General features: G+C 40.2%; 1 pseudogene; it reads right to left on the reverse strand.

Moving 5' to 3' along the window:
- Window positions 1-2,056: 2,056 nt before the first annotated feature.
- On the reverse strand, window positions 2,057-3,067 carry LOC120240318 (annotated as a pseudogene).
- Between the last annotated feature and the right edge of the window lie 3,426 nt (window positions 3,068-6,493).

Here is a 6,493-nt window from a genome sequence, read left to right on the forward strand (position 1 = left end):
AGAATCTATAAGGAACTCACCAAACTACACGCCCAAAAAACAAACAACCCAGTGAAGAAATGGGCAGAAGATATGAACAGACACTTCTCCAAAGAGGACATCCAGATGGCCAACAGACACATGAAACGATGCTCAGCATCCCTCCTCATCAGGGAAATACAAATCAAAACCACACTGAGATACCACCTCACGCCAGTCAGAGTGGCTAAAATGAGCAAATCAGAGGATGCTAGACGCTGGTGAGGATGTGGAGAAACGGGTACCCTCTTACACTGTTGGTGGGAATGTAAACTGGTGCAGCCCCTCTGGAAAACGGTGTGGAGGTTCCTCAAAAAGTTAACAATAGAACTGCCCTATGGCCCAACAATAGCACAGCTAGGAATTTACCCAAGGGATACAGGAGTGCTGATGCATAGGAACACATGTACCCCAATGTTCATAGCAGCACTCTCAACAATAGCCAAAACATGGAAAGAGCCTAAGTGTCCATCCACAGACGAATGGATCAAGAAGATGTGGTTCATCTATACAATGGAATACTACATGGCAATGAGAAACAATGAAATCTGGCCATGTGTAGCAACATGGATGGATCTTGAGGGTGTTATGCTGAGGGAAATAAGTCAGGCAGAGAAGAACAAATACCATATGTTTGCACGTATAGGAGGATTAGGAGGAACTTAACAGAGGACCAAGGGGGAGAAGAAGGTGAGAAATAGTGGGGGAGAGGGAGGGAGGCAAACATGAAAGACTTGAATGCTGAGAACAAACTGAGGATTGATGGGTGTGGGAGGGAGGGGAAGGGGGGAGATGTGCATGGAGGAGGGCACTTGTGGGGATGAGCACTGGGTGTTATATGGAAACCAACTTGACAATAAACTATTTGTAAAAAAAAATAATAATAAAATTTTTTAAAAAAGAATTGCACTTGTTAGGATGAGCACTGGGTGTTATATGTAAGTGATGAATCACTAAATTCTATTTCTGAAATTATTGTTTAATTTGGATTTAAATTAAAAATTTTGTCATGTTTTCCTCATTTTGTTCTCTTGAAGTAGCTTTTCTTTTTTAAAAGTTTATTTATTTATTTTTAGGGAGCAGGGGCACAAGCGGTGGAGGGGAAGAGAGAGGGAAGAGAGAGAGAATCCCAAGAAAACTCTGCACTGTCAGGGCTGAGACCGCTGCGGGGTTTGAACTCATGAACCATGAGATCATGAATTGAGCCAAGATTAAGAGTTGGAAGCTTAACCAACTGAGCCACCCAGGCGCCCCAATAGTTGTTCAACTAGAGAAAAAAATGTCTGACATAAATTTATATTCTGATATCTAAATTTATTATTCAAACTTTTTATTAGAAACTAGGAACACTGCATACAACACCTTTAACAAATTCCCCTTCTCCTTTTATGCCTGTGCACATATGGGATTCTTGCATATGCTTCTCTTCATGAGTGTATGTGTGCCGTGGTTTACATATAGATATGCATTGTCATATGGTAGAGTAAATAAGAAATATAGTTAATAAGATTTATTAAAAGCAGGGCCCCGAAATTTTAAGATCCCTTTGGCCATCCTCGTTCAGATATCACATATGTGAACATACTATTTTCTTTTTCAGATAATGGACTTTTGAATAAGAAATTGTATCACTCTAGTAACTTAGGTGCAGTGTGGCCATTAATATGTCATGTGATTCAGTCATACGTGGAATTTAAGACATCAAGCAAATGATCAAACAAAGAAAAGAAGCGGCAAAAAAGCAGACTCTTAAATATAGGGAGCTGATGGTTGCCAGGAGAGGAGGTAGATGGGAGGATGGATGGCAGGATAAAGGAGATTAAGAGGTTAATCTTCCAGTTACAAAATAAATAAGTCATGGAAATGAAAACTACAGCCCTAGGGAATATAGTCAATAAGATGGTAATGTTGTTTGGTGACAGATGGTGGCTACAATTATTGTGATGAACATTAGGTAGTGTATAATTGTTGAATCATGTTGTACACCAGCACTAATACAACATTATGTTAATTATGCTTTGGTTTCAAAAAATGTGAATCATTGCCTATTGGAAATCTGAGAAGTAAAACACAGGTCACTGTGGGTCTTTTGGGTCTTATAACTGTAAGAGGCAAAGCTTAGAGACAATTTGGCCTTCTCAATCACCTTCTTGAATGCATTTTTAACCTCTTTGTTCCTTAGGCTATACACCAGGGGGTTCAGCATGGGAATGACCATAGTGTAGAAAACGGATACAATTTTGTCTGAGTCCATGGAATGGCTGGAGCTGGGCTGGGGGTACATGAAGATGACTGTCCCATAGAAGATGGAGACTGTAGTGAGGTGGGAGGCGCAGGTGGATAAAGCCTTCTGATATCCCTCAGCTGAGCGCATCTTCAGGATGGTGATAAATATGAACAGATAGGAAATCAAGATAATGAGAAGAGCTAAAAGAATATTGAAACTTGCTACCACAACAAGAACCAGCTCACTGACATGTTTGTCAGAGCAAGACAGAGCCATGACCGCTGGAATGTCACAGAAAAAGTGATGGACCAGATTGGACCTGCAGAGTAAGAAACTGAATGTGTCCCGAATGTGGATGGAGGCATTCAAGAAACCACAAAATTAGGAGCCTATGGCAAGATGTATACACACACTGGTTGCCATTATGGTGGTGTAATGTACAGGTTTACACACAGCTGTGTACTGGTCATAGGCCACTGAAGCCAAAGGTAAGTTTTCCACAGTGGGAAAGGCTACAAAAAAGAACATCTGAGCAGCACATGCATTACAGGAGATGAACTTGTCTCCGTTGAGTAATCCAGCCATAACTTTGGGAGTGACAGCTGTAGAGTAACCAAAGTCCACCAGAGACAGGTTACTGAGGAAAAAGTCCATGGGAGTGTGGAGATGGGAGTCCAAGAGAATCAGCACCATCATCCCCAGGTTTCTGACAACATTGATGAGGTAGATGAGGGTGAACATGACAAAGAGGGGGATCTGCAGCTCTGGGGCATTGGTTAGTCCCAGCAGGATGAACTCAGTCACTTCTGTGTTGTTCTCCATGAATATTGCTTGGGACTCAAAGGATGCCCTGTAGTGATGAAAAATAAAGGAACAGAGTGAAAAACAAAAAGGCAATTTAAGCATATTTGAGACTGGTACCTGGAAAGAGGGAAAGAAAGAAAAAAAAAAAGGAAGGATGGAAGAAAGGAAGGAAAGAAGAAAGGGAAAAAACAAAAAAGAAAAAGGAAGATGATAAATAGATATGCATTTTCATTATAGCAATAATTCTTTTTTTAAGTTTATTTAATTTTGAAAGAGAGTGAGAGTGGGGGAGGGGCAGAAAGAGAGAAGGGGAGAGAGAGAGAATCCCAAGCAGGCTCCACACTGTCAGCACAGGGTTCTGTCTTGAACCCATGAACTGTGAGATTATGACCTGGCCCAAAATCAAGAGTCAGAAGCTTAACTGACTGAGCCACCCAGGAGCCCCTGTAGCAGTAAATATTACTTCAAAATGATTCAGATCTCCATGATGAGCTTGACAACAAAACTTAATTAATGAATTACCTATATAGTTACACATTGCTCAAACAGAAGGATCTTTGTGGATCTTCTTCCACCTTCTAAATTTTGTAAATTTGTAAACTGAAATGTGGGAAAAGGAATTTCCCGATTTGGGATCAAATATATCTGTCATTTCAGTTCCACAAGCTTGTAAATATTGGCACTTCTATGTTGTTCATGTGCCAAGAACTGCCCTACTATGTGTGTATTCATATATTTTTCTCAATAACTCCATGAGATTGACTACTTATGACCCCCATTTAACTTGTGAGGCATAGTGATTGAAAAATACATTTAGTTTATAAAATTGTTACTGCCAAAGCCAAGGAAGGAAGGATTCAGTCCTCTCATTCTAACTTTTTAAAAATTGCACTTAATTTACACATACTCAGTAACTTCATTGTTCCAAACTCAGTGTTTGAGGCTTTCTTTCTACTTAAGTAACCAAGACATATAAGCATAGTGGATGTGGTGAGGTATTGGAGCAGCGGGGTGTGTACAACCAGCAGAGGCAATTCTGAGTGTCAGTGTAGAGCTTGGGGTCTGGAAAGAGGTGCCTATCAGCCCTATCTTGTACTTCCCAAGAGTCATTGGCTCCAACCTCAGTACCCAGACCTCATTTTCTCCATATACGAAGTGAAGATTGTAATGAGATCTACCTCAGGTATTGTTGAAGAAACAATGATACAATGCACTATAAACAACGAGCAAAATGTTTAATGTTTAGGATGGCCTGATAAATGTTATCTGTAGTATTATTTTTAAGATGGAATGATAGCCTTTCTGTTTGTTTGAGAAAGGTGGGTGGTGACATGAGGGATTCGGGTGTGGATGAGTTCTGAAGTCTTTCTTGTTGGTGTCCTTTTTCTCACACACTTGGGCCACTGATTATTTTGTCCCTTCCAGTGTTCCTCAGTCTGTCCTCTGCCAGATCGAGCGGCTGTTCTAGTCATTCCAAATGAATCATTCCTTTGCTTAATTTCTTTCTTAAACTATTAGATCATGAATGGAGACTTAGGGAACTCAGCAATTCCATAAAGCAAAACAATATTCATATCGTAGGAGTCTCAGAAGAAGATCAGGAAGAAGGGGTAGGGGGATTGTTTGAATAAATTTTCATTGAGGACTTCACTAATCTGGGGAAGGAAACAGGCATTCAAGCCTAAGAGGCACAGAGAACTCCCCTCAAAATCAATGAAAACAGGTCAATGCTACAACATATCACAGTGAAATTTGGAAAGTACAAAGACAAGGAGAGAATTCTGAGAGCAGCAAGGGACAGAGGTCCTAAACATACAAGGGTAGACACATAAGGTTACCAGCAGACCTGTCCACTGAAACTTGCAGGCCGGAAGGGAGTGACAGAAAACATTCAACATGCTGAATGGCAAAAACATGCGGCCAGAATTCTTTATCCAGCAAGGCTATCATTCAGAATAGAAGGAGAGAGAAAGAATTACCCAGGTAAACAAAAACTAAAGGCATTCATGACCATTTAGCCAGCCCTGCAAGAAATTTTAAGGGGGACAATTTGAGTGGAGAGAAAACAAAACAAAGCAAAAGACCAAAAGCAACAAAGACTACTAAGGGCCAGAGAACATCACCAGAAACTCCAATTCTACAGACAACACAGTGGCACTAAACCAATATCTTTCAGTAATAATTCTGAGTGTAAATGGAATAAATGCTCTAATCAAAAGACATGGGGTATCAGGATGGATTAAAAAAAAACAAAAACCCTATCTATATGCTGCCAAGCAGAGACTCATTTTAGACCTAAAGACACTTTCAGATTGAAAGCGAAGGGACGGAGAACCATCTATCATGTTAATGGATGCCAAAAGAAAGCTGGAGGAGGAGCGCCTGAGTGGCTTAGTCGGTTAAGCATCTGACTTTCGCTTAGGTCATGATCTCTCGGTTCGTGGGTTTGAGCCCCGCGTCGGGCTCTGTGCTGACTGCCAGCTCGGAGCCTGGAGCCTGTTTCAGGGTCTGTGTCTCCCTCTCTCTCTGACCCTCCCCTGCTCACACTGTCTCTCTCTCTCTCTCCTAGAAATAAATAAAAATATTTTTTAAAAAATAAAAAAATTAAAAAAAGAAAGCTGGAGGAGCTATACTTATGTCAGACAAACTAGAGTTTAAAACAGACTGTAATAAGAGATGAAGAAGGGCATTAGATCATAATGAAGGGATCTATGAATCAATAAGACCTAACAATTATAAATATTTATCTCTCCAACTTGGAACCACCCAAGTGTATAAATCAATTAATAACAAACATAAAGAAACTCATTGATGGAGCACCTGAGTGGCTCAGCCTTTTAAGTGTACAACTTCAGCTCAGGTCATGATCTTCTGGTCCATGAGTTCTAGCTCCATGTTGGGCTCTATGCTGACAGCTCAGAGTCTGAAGCCTGCTTTGGATTCTGTGTTTCCTTCTCTCTCTGCCCCTCACCACCTCGTGCTCGCTCTCTCTCTCCAAAATAAATAAGTAAACATTAAAAAATAAATTTCTTCTTATATAAAAAAAAGAAAGTCATTGATAATAATACAATAATAGTAGAGGACTTTAACATCCCCCTTACAGCAATGGACAGATCATCTAAACAGAAAATCAACAGGGAAACAATGGCTTTGAATGACACACTGGACCAGATAGACTTAACAGATATATTCAGAACATTTTCTCCTAAAGCAGCAGACTACACATTGTGCTTGAGGGTACATGGAACATTCTCCAGAACAGATCACATACTGGCTCACAAATCTGCCTTCAATAAGTTAAAAAATATTGAGATCACACCATGCATATTTTCAGATCACAATGTTATGAAACTTAAAATCAACCACAAGAGAAAAAGCAGAAAGCCCTCAAATACATGGAGGTTAAAGAACGGTCTATTAAAGAATGAATGGGTTAATGAGCAA

The sequence above is a fragment of the Hyaena hyaena genome, unplaced genomic scaffold (genome assembly GCF_003009895.1).
Source record: "Hyaena hyaena isolate Hyena2069 unplaced genomic scaffold, ASM300989v1 scaffold_252, whole genome shotgun sequence".
In the NCBI taxonomy this organism is placed as follows: Eukaryota; Metazoa; Chordata; class Mammalia; order Carnivora; family Hyaenidae; genus Hyaena; species Hyaena hyaena.